This window comes from Ovis canadensis, chromosome 2, assembly GCF_042477335.2.
Source record: "Ovis canadensis isolate MfBH-ARS-UI-01 breed Bighorn chromosome 2, ARS-UI_OviCan_v2, whole genome shotgun sequence".
Taxonomy (NCBI): domain Eukaryota; kingdom Metazoa; phylum Chordata; class Mammalia; order Artiodactyla; family Bovidae; genus Ovis; species Ovis canadensis.
In genome coordinates, this window is record NC_091246.1 from 93,305,398 (window position 1) to 93,323,359 (window position 17,962).

Here is a 17,962-nt window from a genome sequence, read left to right on the forward strand (position 1 = left end):
TAAGAGCTACAGAGAGGCTGCATAAAAGGTAACGGATTTGAAGGGAAGAAAACAAAAATCTGTCCCATTAGGGAATTAGACCAAAAGACACTTTATAGAACAAAGTGTGTTTGGCTTATGGTTGTCTTTTAAGGAAAAGGGCATTTTCTCAAGGGACAAACTTGACTTTAGTCATCATTTGAAACAGGTACAGATTATTTTATAAAGTTAATAGAAACTGAAAGCAACATTTGCTGAGTACACTGTGCTGGGTGTTTTGACCCACATTGTCTCAGTTCATCTTCATGATTATTCTGAAAGGTGGAAATGATATCTTTGCATTTACGAAAAGGAAACTGGGGCTCGAAGTGAACGAGTATTTTGCCCAGCCTCACCCCTCTAGTAATTGCAGGTGCTTGTACTCGTGTCCTCTGTTTTCACAGCCCCTGCTCATTTCACTCTTTCTTGTATAAGCTATTAAATATGAATTAGGGAGTCTTCACTAGAAGGCATTTTCCTCAAAGCAAGTCTAGGAATCCCTTCTCTGCTTGTAAGTAGACACATTAGGATGATCTCCATGTCCATCTATAAATTTTCTATAGTGTGATCAATTCTGAAACTGGCAAGGACAAACTTGGGCAAATAGCTGCTCTTTACAGAAAGTCTGGAATTAGAAAGAGAATGGCTGTGCTGTGTGTCATGAATTTTTCAAGAGAAATGTTGCAGGGGATGGAAGTCTTGATAGATATGAATATTTTTTGGGGGGAAAAGATCCATATGAGAAAATCTTCCAACTTGGCAAAGACTAAAGATGCAGAGTTTCTAGGATCAAAGTGTATTCACAATGTGAAGAACTATCCCCTGACCATCAGACTGGAAGAGGGAGGCTTCTTTAATCTTTTTTCTTTGTTTTATTATTTTTTTTTCTGAGGGGAAATTCCTTTTTCATTTTCTTTTGCTGACCAACTCTTCCCTTTAATCATTTTTATCTCTTGACTCATAGCAATTTCCCCCCTTTCCAATAATAATAAAGACAAATCTTTTTGAGTTTTCATGTCAGGACATTGTTTTTCTCCTGAACTGTGCAGAGGTCAGCACCAGAAAGTCGAAATGAGACTAGCACCAATGCTTGAGCAGAAGCAGGAGTGTTTCATCTCTTTTCTTTCTGTGCATTCTAGAATCACAGAGAATAAAATGTCTTTGGCAACAGGAAAGCAATGTGAATCAATCAAAGATCATTTATAATCTTTATGAACTAGAGAAAAGAAATAGCTTTGGAAAGTTCCTCAGAATCCAGGGAAGTTGGGTAAAGGGAGCCAGAGGTAGTTATTTCTAAATGAAGCTTAAGGTTTTTACTAAAGGACTTTTGTGCTAAAAATTTTTACAAGCTTCATTGACGTCCTAATTTTTAGGATAAATGCCTAAATAAGGGGGTAGGGATTACTGTACAGAGCTCTTTGTCTTGGAGTCTAAGGTGGTTGTACACAGTTGATGTCAATGTTCACTTCTGAGTTGTTCTTTTCAAAAAAGCTTCAATTTATCAAAAATAAAATCATCATTATTATCTCATTATAACATGGGCCCTGGATATGAAAAAAAATTGATTACCTGATCTTTAGTTCCTTACTCTGTTCTATCTGTCTCTAATTTTGTTGCTTGGGGATTATTGGACTATCAACATTCTTCCTGAATAATCAATCTGGTTAATTTAGCCTATAAACCACTTTCCCCCTTGTGTCTGGTGTAGCATATTGTTTAGTAATGTGCCCAGTAAAGCATAAAAAGTAACTCCCAGAAATGGAAAAAGAAGCAGCACTCAGATTTTGAACTCTGGCATCTTGCACATTTTATCTGTCTTCTGGACTATGTGCTAACCTACTTTTTATTTATTTTGTTTTTAGCCATATGACTAACCTTACCTCATTCTGCTCAGCAGCTGAACAGAATGCACAGTGTTATATTCTGAAGCGCCTACTCATTCTTTATTGCTTTTATGACAAAGCTGTCCCTCCACATGTCTGCTTTGCCCTCTGACCCAAGGCACTTGCATCAAGTAAGCATGCCAGATGGTGGAGAAAAGTGATGGGTCAAAGAACAACCCTCGAGGGTCAGAAGTCACCAAATCCTTCTTCAGAAAGCAAACTTAAAAGCAACAATTTCACCAAGTGCTGGGAGTGCTTTCTAGTGGAAACAGAGGTGGGGAGGGTAGACCTTAGTTACATATTTTAATTTCAGTGTCTAATGGTTTTAGGTACAGTGTCTATTTGGCTAATTTGAAAGTAAGCAATAAGACAAGTGGCATAGATGGATCAATCTTATACTCAGCAGAGAGCTGCAAGGTGAATAGTTTGTGTGTGGATGAGCATTCTCAGCTCTGGCCAGAAAATTACAGACAGCTTAGATTCCTTTTCCATTTTGGGGGTTATTGTTGAAAGTTGAGGGCAAGGAAATACCATTGTCTAAATACTCTGAACCTCTAAAAAGGCTCTATTTACCCCCTTGAAGTATTTGGATGAGACATTCCTTTTCCTTTCTTTGTTTGGTGTGGTGGTGTGTGAGTGCAGGTGGATGAGTACTTGTGGAGTTACTGTGAATACTTTAAGCACAAGGGATGTGGAGAGCTGTTTTATATTAATGTTTTCAAAAGCAGTTTAACAGAATGCTTATTAGCTATTTGATAGGACTGGCTATTTTCAAAAGAACATTAGAGTAGTAATTACTCTTTGCAAATAAGCTATTAATAGCAATAGATAGGCACTCTAAATTCTGTTGTAGATGATGGTATAACGTAGAGTGAAATGTATTAGATTTATACATAGAGTCCTAAAATATTTTTTAAAGTAATTTAAAGCAAACCATCTCTTGAGTTTCTTCTATCAAGAGCATTGAAATACACTCCTGGCCTTAAAATTCTTTCTGGGCTAAGTATTGTCATGTATGACTTTCAGGATGGAGTGTGTCTTTCAATTGCTAAGACATAGTGACTTTTTCCTTTGTGATAAAATGAATTCTCTAGCTAGCGTTCAAGTATAAAATAGCAATTTTAATTGGTATTCCAAACATAGAGGTTATTTCTAAGGCTTAATTTGTGTCTAAGCTATGATATATCATCCATGAAAAGAATGATACTAATACTCTTCAATTATTATCAAATTAACACTTATTAATATCAATTTAATATTAATAACCACCAGTTATTGAGTGGCAACTATGGGCTAGAAACTTGATGAGGCACTTTAAATCCAGTCTAATTTAATTTTCCCAGTTCTAGCAAAAGCAATAGCAACCAATATATATTTGTCTACAAATTACCAATTGCTGAGTTTACTGCTTTGTGTATGTTTTCTCATTAAATCCTCAAAGCAACTCCACAGCATAGGCACAGTTCTTCATGTCATTTTTATAAATAAGAAAATTGAAGTTTAGATATTAAATAACTTGCAAGGTCATACACCTGGTAAGTGGAATACATAGATTGGAACCCAGGGTGCCCTAACGCCAAGGCATGAGTTCTAAATAATGTTTCCAGATATTATTATTATCCAAGCTATATTAGTAAGACCACTGAAATTCAGAGATATTGCATCTGACCGAAGTCACATTGCTATCAAGAGGCAGACTGTTGTTCAGTCACTAAGTCATGTCCCACTCTGTGTCCCAGTAGACAGTAGCCTGCCAGGCTCTTCTGTCCTCCATTATCTCCTGGTACTTAGTCGCTCAGTCATGTCCAACTCTTTGTGATCCCATGGACTCTAGCCCACCAGGCTTCTCTGTCTGTGGGGGTACTCCAGGAAAGAATACTGGCATGGGTTGTCATGCCCTCCTCCAGGGGATCTTCCCAACCCAGGGATTGAGCCCAGATCTCCTGCATTGCAGGCAGATTCTTTACCGTCTGAGCCACCAGGGAAGCCCACTCTCTATCTCCTGGAGTTTGCTCAAATTCATGTCCAAGCAAGAGGCAGAGGGGACATGCAAACTCAGGGTTTTCTGACTTACAGGACCACACTAGATACGGTGGAAGCTCTCTCAGTAGATCTACTTTCTTTAAAATTTTTTTTTTTTAATTTTTACTTTATTTTGCTTTACAATACTGTATTGGTTTTGCCATACATTGACATGAATCCACCATGGGAGTTCCCAATCCTGAACCCCCCTCCCACCCCCCACCCCATATCATCTCTCTGGATCATCCCCGTGCACCAGCCCCAAGCATCCTGAATCCTGCATTAATCATAGACTGGCAGTTCATTTCTTACATGATAGGTTCAATGCCATTCTCCCAAATCATCCCACCCTCTCCCTCTCCCACAGAGTCCAAAAGTCCGTTCTATACATCTGTGTCTCTTTTGTCGTCTCGCATACAGGGTTATCATTACCATCTTTCTAAATTCCATATATATGTGTCAGTATACTGTATTGGTGGTTTTCTTTCTGGCTTACTTCACCCTGTATAATAGACTCTAGTTTCATCCACCTCATTAGAACCGATTCAAATGTATTCTTTTTAATGGCTGAGTAATACTCCATTGTGTATATGTACCACAGCTTTCTTATCCATTCATCTGCTGATGGACATCTAGGTTGATTCCATGTCCTGGCTATTATAAAGAGTGCTGTGATGAACATTGGGGTACACGTGTCTCTTTCAATTCTGGTTTCCTTGGTGTGTATGCCCAGCAGTGGGATTGCTGGGTCATAAAGCAGTCCTATTTGCAATATTTTAAGGAATCTCCACACTGTTGTCCATAGTGGCTGTACTAGTTTGCATTCCCACCAACATTGTAAGAGGGTTCCCTTTTCTCCACACGCTCTCCAGCATTTATTGCTTGTAGACTTTTGGATCGCAGCCATTCTGACTGGTGTGAAATGGTACCTCATTGTGGTTTTGATTTGCACTTCTCTGATAATGAGTGATGTTGAGCATCTTTTCATGTGTTTGTTAGCCATCCATATGTCTTCTTTGGAGAAATGTCTATTTGGTTCTTTGGCCCATCTTTTGATTGGGTCATTTATTTTTCTGGAATTGAGCTGCATAAGTTGCTTGTATATTTTTGAGATTAGTTGTTTGTCAGTTGTTTCATTTGCTATTATTTTTTCCCATTCAGAAGGCTGTCTTTTCACCTTGCTTATATTTTCCTTTGTTGTGCAGAAGCTTTTAATTTTAATTAGATCCCATTTATTTATTTTTGCTTTTATTTCCAGTATTCTGGGAGGTGGATCATAGAGGATCCTGCTGTGATTTATATCAGAGAGTGTTTTGCCTATGTTCTCCTCTAGGAGTTTTATAGTTTCTGGTCTTATGTTTAGATCTTTAATCCATTTTGAGTTTATTTTTGTGTATGGTGTTAGAAAGTGATCTAGTTTCATTCTTTTACAAGTGGTTGACCAGTTTTCCCAGCACCACTTGTTAAAGAGATTGTCTTTACTCCATTGTATATTCTTGCCTCCTTTGTCGAAGATAAGGTGTCCATAGGTGTGTGGATTTATCTCTGGGCTTTCTATTTTGTTCCATTGATCTATATGTCTGTCTTTGTGACAGTTCCATACTGTCTTGATGACTGTGGCTTTGTAGTAGAGCCTGAAGTCAGGCAGGTTGATTCCCCTAGTTGCATTCTTCTTTCTCAAGATTGCTTTGGCTATTCGAGATTTTTTTGTATTTCCATACAAATCTTGAAATTATTTGTTCTGTTCAGTTTAGTCACTCAGTCATGTCTGACTCTTTGTGACCTCATGAATTGCAGCACGCCAGACCTCCCTGTCCATCACCATCTCCCGGAGTACACTCAGACTCATGTCCATCCAGTCCGTGATGCCATCCAGCCATCTCATCCTGGGTCGTCCCCTTCTCCTCCTGCCCCCAATCTCTCCCAGCATCAGAGTCTTTTCCAATGAGCCAGCTCTTCGCATGAGGTGTCCAAAGTACTGGAGCTTCAGCTTTAGCATCATTCCTTCCAAAGAAATCCCAGGGCTGATCTCCTTCAGAATGGACTGATTAGATCTCCTTGCAGTCCAAGGGACTCTCAAGAGTCTTCTCCAACACCACAGTTCAAAGGCATCAATTATTTGGTGCTCAGCCTTCTTCACAGTCCAACTCTCACATCCATACATGACCACAGGAAAAACCATAGCGTTGACTAGACGGACCTTAGTCGGCAAAGTAATGTCTCTGCTTTTAAATATGCTTTCTAGGTTGGTCATAACTTTTCTTCCAAGGAGTAAGCATCTTTTAATTTAATGGCTGCAATCACCATCTGCAGTGATTTTGGAGCCCCCCCAAAATAAAGTCTGCCACTGTTTCTACTGTTTCCCCATCTATTCCATGATCTTCGTTTTCTGAATGTTGAGCTTTAAGCCAACTTTTTCACTCTCCTCTTTCACTTTCATCAAGAGGCTTTTTAGTTCCTCTTCACTTTCTGCCATAAGGGTGGTGTTATCTGCATACCTGAGCTTATTGATATTTCTCCCGGCAATCTTGATTCCAGCTTGTGTTTCTTCCAGTCCAGTGTTTCTCATGATGTACTCTGCATAGAAGTTAAATGAGCAGGGTGACAATATACAGCCTCGACGTACTGCTTTTCCTATTTGGAACCAGTCTGTTGTTCCATGTCCAGTTCTAACTGTTGCTTCCTGACCTGCATACAGATTTCTCAAGAGGCAGGTCAGGTGGTCTGGTATTCCCATCTCTTTCTGAATTTCCCACAGTTTCTTGTGATCCACACAGTCAAAGGCTTTCATATAGTCTAGCTCTATGAAAAATACTGGTAGCTTGATAGGGATTGCATTGAATCTGTAGATTGCTTTGGGTAGTATCCTCATTTTCACTATATTGATTCTGCCGATCCATGAACATGGTATATTTCTCCATATTAGTGTCCTCTGATTTCTTTCATCAGTGTTTTTTAGTTTTCTATATATAGGTCTTTAGTTTCTTTAGGTAGATATATTCCTAAGTATTTTATTCTTTTTGTTGCAATGGTGAATGGAATTGTTTTCTTAATTTCTTTTTCTACTTTCTCATTATTAGTGTATAGGAATGCAAGGGATTTCTGAGTGTTGATTTTATATCCTACAACTTTACTATATTCATTGATTAGCTTGAATAATTTTCTGGTGGAGACTTTAGGGTTTTCTATGTAGAGGATCATGTCATCTGCAAACAGTGAGAGTTTTACTTCTTCTTTTCCATTTTGGATTCCTTTTATTTCTTTTTCTGCTCTGATTGCTATGGCCAAAACTTCCAGAACTATGTTGAATAGTAGCGGTAAAAGTGGGCCCCCTTGTCTTGTTCCTGACTTTAGGGGAAATGCTTTCAATTTTTTACCTAGAGGACAATGTTTGCTGTGGGTTTGTCATATATACCTTTTATTATGTTGAGGTATGTTCCTTCTATTCCTGCTTTCTGGAGAGTTTTTATCATAAATGGATGTTGAATTTTGTCGAAGACCTTCTCTGCATCTATTGCAATAATCATATGGCTTTTATTTTTCAATTTGTTAATATGGTGAATTACATTGATTGATTTGTGGATATTGAAGAATCTTTGCATCCCTGGGATAAAGCCCACTTGGTCATGGTGTATGATCATTTTAATGTGTTGTTGGGTTCTGACTGCTAGAATTTTGTTAAGGATTTTTGTATCTATGTTCATCAGGTATTGGCCTGTAGTTTTCTTTTTTTGTGGCATCTTTGTCAGGTTTTGATATTAGGGTGATGGTGGCCTCATAGAATGAGTTTGGAAGTTTACCTTCCTCTACAATTTTCTGGACGAGTTTGAGTAGGATAGGTATTAGCTCTTCTCTAAATTTTTGGTAGAATTCAGCTGTGAAGCCGTCTGGACCTGGGCTTTTTTTTGCTGGAAGATTTCTGACTGCAGTTTCAATTTCCGTGCTTGTGATGGGTCTGTTAAGATTTTCTATTTCTTCCTGGTTCAGTTTTGGAAAGTTGTACTTTTCTAAGAATTTGTCCATTTTATTGGCATATAATTGCTGAGAGTAGTCTCTTATGATCCTTTGTATTTCTGTGTTGTCTGTTGTGATCTCTCCATTTTCATTTCTAATTTTGTTGATTTGATTTTTCTCCCTTTGTTTCTTGATGAGTCTGGCTAATGGTTTGTCAATTTCATTTATCCTTTCAAAGAACCAGCTTTTGGCTTTGTTGATTTTTGCTATAGTCTCTTTTGTTTCTTTTGCATTTATTTCTGCCCTAATTTTTAAGATGTTTTTTTCTTCTCCTAACTCTGGGGTTCTCTATTTCTTCCTTTTTAGTTGCTTTAGGTATAGAGTTAGGTTATTTATTTGGCTTTTTTCTCATTTCTTGAGGTATGCCTGTATTGCTATGAACTTTCCTCTTAGCACTGCTTTTATAGTGTCCCACAGGTTTTGGGTTGTTGTGGTTTCATTTTCATTCATTTCTATGAATATTTTGGTTTCTTTTTTGATTTCTTCTGTGATTTGTTGGTTATTCAGAAGTGTGTTGTTCAGCCTCCATATGTTGGAATTTTTAACAGTTTTTCTCCTTTAATTGAGATCTAATCTTAATGCATTATGGTCAGAAAAGATGCTTGGAATGATTTCAATTATTTTGAATTTATCAAGGTTATATTTATGGCCCAGGATGTGATCTATGCTCGAGAAGGTTCTGTGAGCACTTGAGAAAAAGGTGAAATTCATTGTTTGGGGGTGAAATGTCCTATAGATATCAATTGGGTCTAACTGGTCTATTGTATCATTTAAAGTTTGCATTTCTTTGTTAATTTTCTGTTTAGTTGATCTATCCATAGGTGTGAGTGGGGTATTAAAGTCTCCCACTATTATTGTGATATGTTAATTTCCCCTTTCATAATTTTTAGCATTTGTCTTACATTTTGCGGTGTTCTTATGTTGGGTGCATATATATTTATAATTGTTATATCTTCTTGGATTGACCCTTTGATCATTATGTAGTGGCCTTCTTTGTCTCGTTTCACAACCTTTGTTTTAAAGTCTATTTTATCAGATATGAGTATTGCTACTCCTGCTTTCTTTTGGTCTCTATTTGCATGGAATATCTTTTTCCAGCCCTTCACTTTCAATCTGTATGTGTCCATTGTTTTGAGGTGGGTCTCTTGTAGGCAACATATATAGGGGTCTTATTTTTGTAACCATTCAGCCAGTCTTTGCCTTTTGGTTGGGGCATTCAACCCATTTACGTTTAAGGTAATTTTTGATAAGTATGATCCCATTGCCATTTACTTTATTGTTTTGGGTTTGGGTTTATATGCCCTTTTTGTATTTCCTGTCTAGAGAATATCCTTTAGCATTTGTTGGAGAGCTGGTTTGGTGGTGCTGAATTCTCTCAGCTTTTGCTTGTCTGTAAAGCTTTTGATTTCTCCTTCATATTTGAATGAGATCCTTGCTAGGTACAGTAATCTGGGCTGTAGTTTATTTTCTTTCATCACTTTAAGTATGTCTTGCCATTCCCTTCTGGCCTGAAGAGTTTCTATTGAAAGATCTGCAGTTATCCTCATGGGAATCCCTTGTGTGTTATTTGTTGTTTTTCCCTTGCTGCTTTTAATATTTGTTCTTTGTGTTTGATCTTTGTTAATTTGATTAATATGTGTCTTGGGTGTTTTGTCTTGGGTTTATCCTGTTTGGAACTCTCTGGGTTTCTTGGACTTGGATGATTATTTCCTTCCCTATTTTAGGGAAGTTTTCAACTATTATCTCCTCAAGGATTTTCTCATGGTCTTTCTTTTTGTCTTCTTCTTCTGGGATTCCTATAATTCAAATGTTGGAGCGTTTCATATTGTCCTCGAGGTCTCTGAGATTGTCCTCATTTCTTTTAATTTGTTTTTCTTTTTTCCTCTCTGGTTCATTTATTTCTACCATTCTATCTTCTATTTCACTAATCCTATCTTCTGCCTCCGTTATTCTACTATTTGTTGCCTCCAGAGTATTTCTGATCTCATTCATTGCATTATTCATTATATATTGACTGTTTTTTATTTCTTCTAGGTCCTTGTTAAACCTTTCTTGCATCTTCTCAATCCTTGTCTCCAGGCTATTTATCTGTGATTCCATTTTGATTTCAAGATTTTGGATCATTTTCACCATCATTATTTGGAATTCTTTCTCAGGTAGATTCCCTATCTCTTCCTCTTTTGTTTGGTTTGGTGGGCATTTCTCCTGTTCCTTTACCTGCTGGGTATTCCTCTGTCTCTTCATCTTGGTTATATTGCTGCATTTCAGGTGGCCTTTCTGTAATCTGGGAATTTGTGGAGTTCTCTTTATTATGGAGTTTCCTCACTGTGAGTGGGGTTGTATCAGTGGCTTGTCAAGGTTTCTTGGTTAGGGAAGCTTGTGTTGGAGTTCTGGTGGGTGGAGCTGGATTTCTTCTCTCTGGAGTGCAATGAAGTCTCCAGTAATGAGTTATGTGATGTAAGTGGTTTTGAAGTAACTTTGAGCTGCCTGTATATTAAAGCTCAGGGGTGTGTTCCTGTGTTGCTGGAGAATTTGTGTGGTATGTCTTGCTCTGGAACTTGTTGGCCCTTGGGTGGTGCTTGGTTTCAGTGTAAGTATGGAGGTGTTTGATGAGCTCCTATCTATTAATGTTCCCTGGATTCAGGAGTTCTCTGATGTTCTCAGAATTTGGACTTAAGCCTCCTGTTTCTGGTTTACAGTTTTTTTTTTTTTACCCTAGCCTCAAGACTTCTCCATCTATATAGCACTGATGATAAAAACATCTAGTTTAAAGATGAAAAGTTTCTCCACATTGAGGGACACCCAGAGAGGTTCACTCAATTACATGGAGAAGAGAAGAGGGAAGGGGTAGTTAGAGGTGACTGGAATGAGATGAGGTGGGATCAAAAGAGGAGAGAGCAAGCTAGCCAGTAATCACTTCCTTATGTGCACTCCACAGTCTGGACCGCTCAGAGATGTTCACAGAATTATACAGGGAAGAGGAGAGGGAGGAATTAGACAGAGGTGGCCAGGAGGATAAGAGAGGGAAATGAAAAGGAGAGAGACAGATCCAGCCAGTAACCAGTTCCCTAAGTGTTCTCCATCATCTGGAACACACAGAGATTCACAGAGTTGGGTAGAGAAGAGAAGGGGGAGGGAGGAGACAGAGAAAACCTGGTGGAGAAAAAATAGAGTCCAAAGGAGGGGAGAGTGGTCAAGCCAGTAATCTCACTCTCAGGTAAAATTGGGTACTGAAGATTGGGTTTATAAATGTACAAAATCGACAACAAATACCAAAAAGCAAAGATTAAAAATCTAGAGTTCGGATTTTCAAAAATACAATATTAAAGAGAAGAAGAAGAAGAGAAAAAAAAAGTTACAAGAATTATTGAAAAACAGCAACAACCACACACAAAAAATACATTTGCTTTAAAAATAGGGTTTTTTTTTTTGAAAAGTAATAGTAGGTTATAAAAGTAAAAATTAAAGGAGAAATAGAGGACTTAAAAATTTAAAAAAGTTAAAAAAAAAGAAGAGAAAGAAAAGAAGAAAAAACAATCAAACAACAACATCAACAAAACAAAACAAAGAAAAAAAGAGAATGATCAAAAAAATAGTAAAGATACATCTGGGACTTTCTCTGTTGTGGGCAGTGTGGGGTCACTTCCAAGGCGATTCCCTCTGTTTAGCTTCTTCTATTTGCTGGTCTCTTCAGTGTCTGATTTCCGCCCTGACACAAGGGGGGTGGTGGTGGACACTTTTTTTTTTTTTTTAGGCTCGCTTGTTCAGTCGCACTGTGGGGAGGGAGGGATGCTGCAAACAAATAACACTGGCATGTGCTTGCAGTGTCTCAGCCACACTGGGCCTGCCCCTGCTCATGGTGCACACCATTCAGGGTCTATGTTGCTCCGCCGGGAACCATCTGAGGCTGGCCCTAGGCTGCATGCACCTCCGCGGTCTAAGCTGCTCAGGCTCAGCTCTCAGGTAGCCCTCAGAGGCGCAGATTAGGTTGGGCCTGCGTTTTGTGCCCTTCCCAGGTCCGAGTAGCTCAGGTGTTTGGTGAGTGCAGTCGCTGCAACTTATCGCCTTTCCTGTCCCTGCTGCTCAGTTTTCTGGGTGTACCGCTGGCTCCCCTTGTCAGGCGGATGGTGACTGTCCAAAACTCCAAGAAGTCTTAGCAAAGAAGCCTGCTTGCAGTTTAGTAGGTAATGCCTCTCTGGAGCTGCGGTTACCCCCTTCCAGCCCTTATGGCTCTGGCTGCCTGTCACCGGAGGGGGATGGTCTGCAGCTGGCTATTTCTGTTCCATCCTTTGTTCTGTGCACGGTCCTGGTGGTGTCTTATGTTAGAGCTTTTCACGTGGTAGCTATCCCACAGTCTGGTATGCTAGCCCAAGTTAGTTCACTCTGGTTACACTCAGGGCATTCCGGCCCGATTGTTAAAGAGCACTGCAGCGCACACCTCCCTGCCCAGCCCCCATTTGCTAGTGGCAGATGCAGGCATCTGCGCTGCTTCTCCGCTGGGGGAGTTACCATTGGGCTCGTAATCTGTTGGTTTTAATTATTTATTTATTTTTCTTCCCTGTTATGTTGCCCTCTGTGCTTCCAAGGCTCGCCACAGACTCGGCAGTGAGAGTGTTTCTTGGTGTTTGGAAACCTCTCTCTTTTTAAGACTCCCTTCCTGGGACAGGACTCCTTTCCCAGGACGGAGCTCCCTCCCTACCTCCTTTGTCTCTTTTTTCGTCTTTTATATTTTTTCCTACCTGTTTTTGAAGACAATGATCTGCTTTTCTGGATGCCTGATGTCCTCTGCCAGTATTCAGAAGTTGTTTTGTGGAATTTACTCAGCATTGAAATGTTCTTTTGATGAATTTGTGAGGGAGAAAGTGGTCTCCCCATCCTATTCCTCCGCTATCTTAGAACTGCTCCTAGATCTACTTTCAAACGCCCTAATGCAGTAACTGATATCCTTCATCACTTCTGTAAACTGTGCAGACTGGTACTAACTTCATTTTCAGTACTCATAACTAGTGGGCTACTTTCTAGTATACTTACGTATTTCTGCTCCTGATAGTTTAGTTGTGTGTTTACAGTTGTATAGTTTCTAAACCTGTTTATGCCAGTTGACCCTGTTATATAGTTATTTTAATGACTACATAAACCAATGAAAATGAATGTGGAAATAGAATTATTATTTCTATGAAAAACTAAAGTGGCTGGAAAGACTTAATAAGGCAAGTTGAAAACAATTTTTTTTAACCTAAATTAAGTGTGAATGATTCCATTATAAAGAATTGGGGAAAAATAATAAAGTATTGGAAAAAATTTTTACTAACAGTTGCTTTGCAACTGTGCTTACATTTTCACTTTCACTTTAAATAAATTTTAGGCTTTCAAAGAAAAAGCTTTGTTCTAAATCAAAAGATTGACCATTGAGTGGATGTTTATACATGTCAGATTAAAATATTTAATATATACTCATAGCTTTATGATTACATAATAATGCCCAATAAGAGCATTTCTTCTTTATTATTATCCTGTTTACAGCTGAGAAACTGAGGTGCAGGGTTAGTAACCTAGATCCTATCATCTGGTATAATGGCAGAGCTAAGACAAAGTTGCAAAGGCAGACATAGGATATAACTCTATGGTTCTCCATGGCCTATGCTTTGCCCTTTACTGTCTTGCCAAGATGATAAATTTGAGGGTTATGAAACATATGCCAGGAAATCCTATGGAAAGTTATTGGACTAAGGCTGACCTTGAAAGATCCCCACTATATTCCCTGCTCTCAGAAAGAACTTCCCTTTTCTCAGATAGATATTAACCTGTTTGATTTTTTAAAAACTCCAGGGAAAAATGTTTCATTGTATCACATAGTGATTATCATTGTTATAAGAATTTTATTTTCCTTAGTGACTCTACCAATATACACTACTTCTACGATATAGAGCTTTTAAGCAGTAGGAAAGAATAGAAATAACTTATAATGACATGACAGTATTACTGAAGATGTAAGTCCTAGAACTTCCCTACTTCATAATGTCTTTCTCCAACTACTTACTTGACACTTTTTGAATTACTCATAAGTGGAAAAAAAAAAGACACTGTTTTAGAGTTGATTATTAAAATCATTTGAAAAATAATTCATTAAACCAGTATCTATTTGTTGAATTAGTAGGAATATCAGCTTTCCTGGAAGATATACTAGAGAGTAATCTACGATCACATTTTCTGGAGAATTGAGGCAGGGTTATGATGAACAGGGGGGTCATTGCTGTATATACTCCCTTGCGTCAGGATTTGCCAGTATAATGGCTAGGTTCTTTGTATTATTTGCTATGACTGCATAAAAAATCACCTCATAACCTAGTGGCTTGTGGTAGTAATATAATAATTATTTACTATTTCCCGTGGTTTCTGTTGGTCAAGGTTTCTGTGGCTTACCTGGGAGATTTTAGCTAAGGGATTTTCAGTGAGGTTCCAGTCAGATGTTGGTTGGGGCTACAAGCATTTGAGGGGTGGACTCAGTTTGGAGGATCCACTTACAAGGTAACTCCCTCACGTGATTGGCCATTTGGTGCTGGTTGTGAGTTGGAGGCCCCAGTTCCTCTGTACATGAGCCTTTCTGTGAGACTTCTTGAGTCTCCTCATGGCATCGTGGCTGCTTTCTATCAGAATGTTGATCCAAGAAACCAAAAGGTAGAAGCTGCAATACCTTGGCCTGTCTGTACTCTTGTTTGGGTCACATAAGGTTGTAAGGGGCAAGGATCATAAGGGGCCATATTAGAGGCTGATTAACACGTTCTCCTAGAAAAAATCCTCCTAGAATGATGGCAGTAATCAAAATCTGCTGTTGTTGTAATGAGGGCTTTCTTTCTTTCAGAATGTAAGTTCCTTTGCTGCCTATATTCTGCCATTTCTTTTCTTTCTTTTTTTTTTTTTTTTAGTGTATAGGATAAGGCAGTGGCATCCCACTCCAGTACTCTTGCCTGGAAAATCCCATGGATGGAGGAGCCTGGTGGGCTGCAGTCCATGGGGTTGCTAAAAGTCAGACACGACTGAGTGACTTCCCTTTCACTTTTCACTTTCATGCATTGGAGAAGGAAATGGCAACCCACTCCAGTGTTCTTGCCTGGAGAATCCCAGGGACGGGGGAGCCTGGTGGGCTGCCGTCTATGGGGTCACACAGAGTTGGACACGACTGAAGTGACTTAGCAGCAGCATAGATTTTAAGAAGTCTTTTCTTTTTGACCCTTGTCTATCCCTTCACTCTCAGTCTGAATTTGGAGGCTGTATTGCTACTGCAGAACAAACCACACCAAACTTAGTGCTTTAAAATAACAAACATTAAAAAAAAACTTTTAATTTTGTTTTGAGGTATAGCTGATTAACAAACAATGTTGTGATAGTTTCAGGTGAATGGCGAAGGAATTCAGTCATACATATACATGCATACATTCTGACCTAAATCCCTCTCCCCTCCAGGCTGCTATATAACATTGAGCAGAGTTCCATGTGCCATACGGTAGGTCCTTGTTAATTATCCATTTTAAATATAGCAGTGTGTTGTACCCATCCATCCTAAACTCCCTAACTATCCTTTCCTCCCAATCTTCCCCCAGACTCTTGGCAACTGGAAGTTTGTTCTCTAAGACTGTGAGTTTCTTTCTATTTTGCAAGGAAGTTCATTTGTATCATTTCTTTTTAGATTCCACATATAAGGGATATCAGAATATTTCTCCTTCTCCATCTGACTTACTTACTCAGTATGACAATCTCTAGGTCCATCTATGTTGCTGCACATGGCATTATTTCATTCTTTTTAATGGCTGGTTATTATTCCATCATATATATGTATCACAACTTCTTTCTCCATTCCTCTGTTGATGGGCATTTAGATTGCTTTCATGTCTTAGCTCAGAGAAGGCAATGACACCTCATTCCAGTACTCTTGCCTGGAAAATCCCATGGACGGAGGAGCCTGGTTGGCTGCAGTCCATGGAGTTGCCAAGAGTCGGGCGACTGAAAGACTTACCTTTCACTTTTCTCTTTCATGCATTGGAGAAGGAAATGGCAACCCATTCCAGTGTTCTTTCCTGGAGAATCCCAGGGACGGGGGAGCCTGGTGGGCTTCCGTCCATGGGGTTGCACAGAGTTGGACACGACTGAAGTGACTTAGCAGCAGCAGCAGCAGCAGCAGCAGCAGCAGCAGCAGCAGCAGCAGCAGCAGCAGCAGCAGCAGCATGTCTTAGCTATTGTAAACAGTGCTGCAATGAACATTGGGGTGCATGTATCCTTTTGGATCGTGTTTTTCTCTAGATATATGCCAAGGAGTGGGATTGTAGGGTCATGTGGTAGTTCTATTTTTAGTTTTTTAAGGAACCTCCATACTGTTGTCCCTGAAGGTGTAGCAGCTGAGGGATGTGGCTTAGCTGCTAAAGAGCCTTCTTGCAGTGCAGGAGACCTGGGTTCGATCCCTAGTTTGGGAAGATCCCCTGGAGAAGGGAACAGCTACCCACTCCAGTATTCTGCCTCAGAGAATTCCATGGACTATATAGTCCATGAGGTCGTGAAGAGTCAGACATGACTGAGTGTCTTTCACTTCACTTCACTACACTTCATACTGCTCTCCATAATAGCTGTACCAATATATATTGCCACCAACAGAACAGGAGGATTTTCTTCTTTCCACAGCCTCTCCAGCATTTATTGTTTGTGGGTTTTTTAATGATAATCATTCTGGTTGGTGTGAAGTGATATCTCATTGTAGTTTTGATTTGTATTTCTCTAAAAAGTACCAATGTTGGACATCTTTTCATGTGCCTCTTGACCTTTATGTTTTCTTTGGAGAAAGGTCTGTTGAGATCTTCTGCCCATTCAGGCTGCAGGACTGTGGTTTTCTTGAGTCTAGTGTCTGCTCTCTGAATGATGAGACTGGTCTAGGGGGTAGTGCAAGCTGCCTGGAGAGCCAGGGTTGGTGCCTGCTTATTGGTGGGTGGAACTGAGTCTTGGTCTTCTGATGGGCAGCACCATGTCTAGGAGCATGTCTAGAGCTGTCAGTGGAAGACTCTAGGCAGCCTATCTGTTGATGGCAGCTGGGGGGCCTATGTCCCCACCTAGTTAATTATTTGGCTTGAGGCTTCCCATCACTGACACCTATAGGCTGTTGGATAGGGCCATGTTTTGGCAGTCATGAGTGGAAAGTGGGTCCCAAGATGGCAGCCACCAGCAGGAGTGTTCATGCTGTAGAATGTTCCCAAATATGACTGCTATCAGTCTCTATCATCTTAGTTTTTTGAATATTGAGTTTTAAGATCATGGAGACTGCTAGTAGTCATGTTTGGGAACATTCTACAGCATGAACACTCCTGCTGATAGCTGCCATCTTGAAACTCTCCTTTTACTCATGAGTGCCAAAACCTGGCCCTACCCAACACCTATTGAAACTCTACATTCAGTAAACTAAGATCATGGCATCTGTTCTCATCACTTCAGAGAAAGTATATGGGGAAAAATAGGAAACAGTAACAGTCTTTACTTTCTAGGAATCCAAAATCCCTGTGGATGGTGACTGCAGCCATGAAATTCAAAGACCCTTGCTTCTTGGAAGAAAAGCTATGACAAACCTAGACAGTGTATTAAGCAGAAACATCACATTGTTGACAAAGGTCTGTATTGTCAAGGCTATGGTTTTTCCAGTAGTCATGTATGGATGTGAGAGTTGGACGCTAAAGAGGGCTGAACATTGAAGAATTGATATTTTGAACTGTGGTGCTAGAGAAGACTCTCGAGAATCTCTTGGGCAGCAAGATCAAACCAATCAGTCCTAAAGAAATCAACCTAGAATATTCATTGACTGTACTGATGATGAAGTTGAAGCCCCAATACTTTGGCCACATGATGAGAAGAGCCAACTCATTGGAAAAGACCCTGATGCTGGGCAAGATTGAGGGCAGGAGGAGAAGGGGGCAACAGAGAATGAGATGATTTGATGACATCACTGATTCAGTGGACATGAACTTGGGCAAACCCCAGGAGATGGTGAG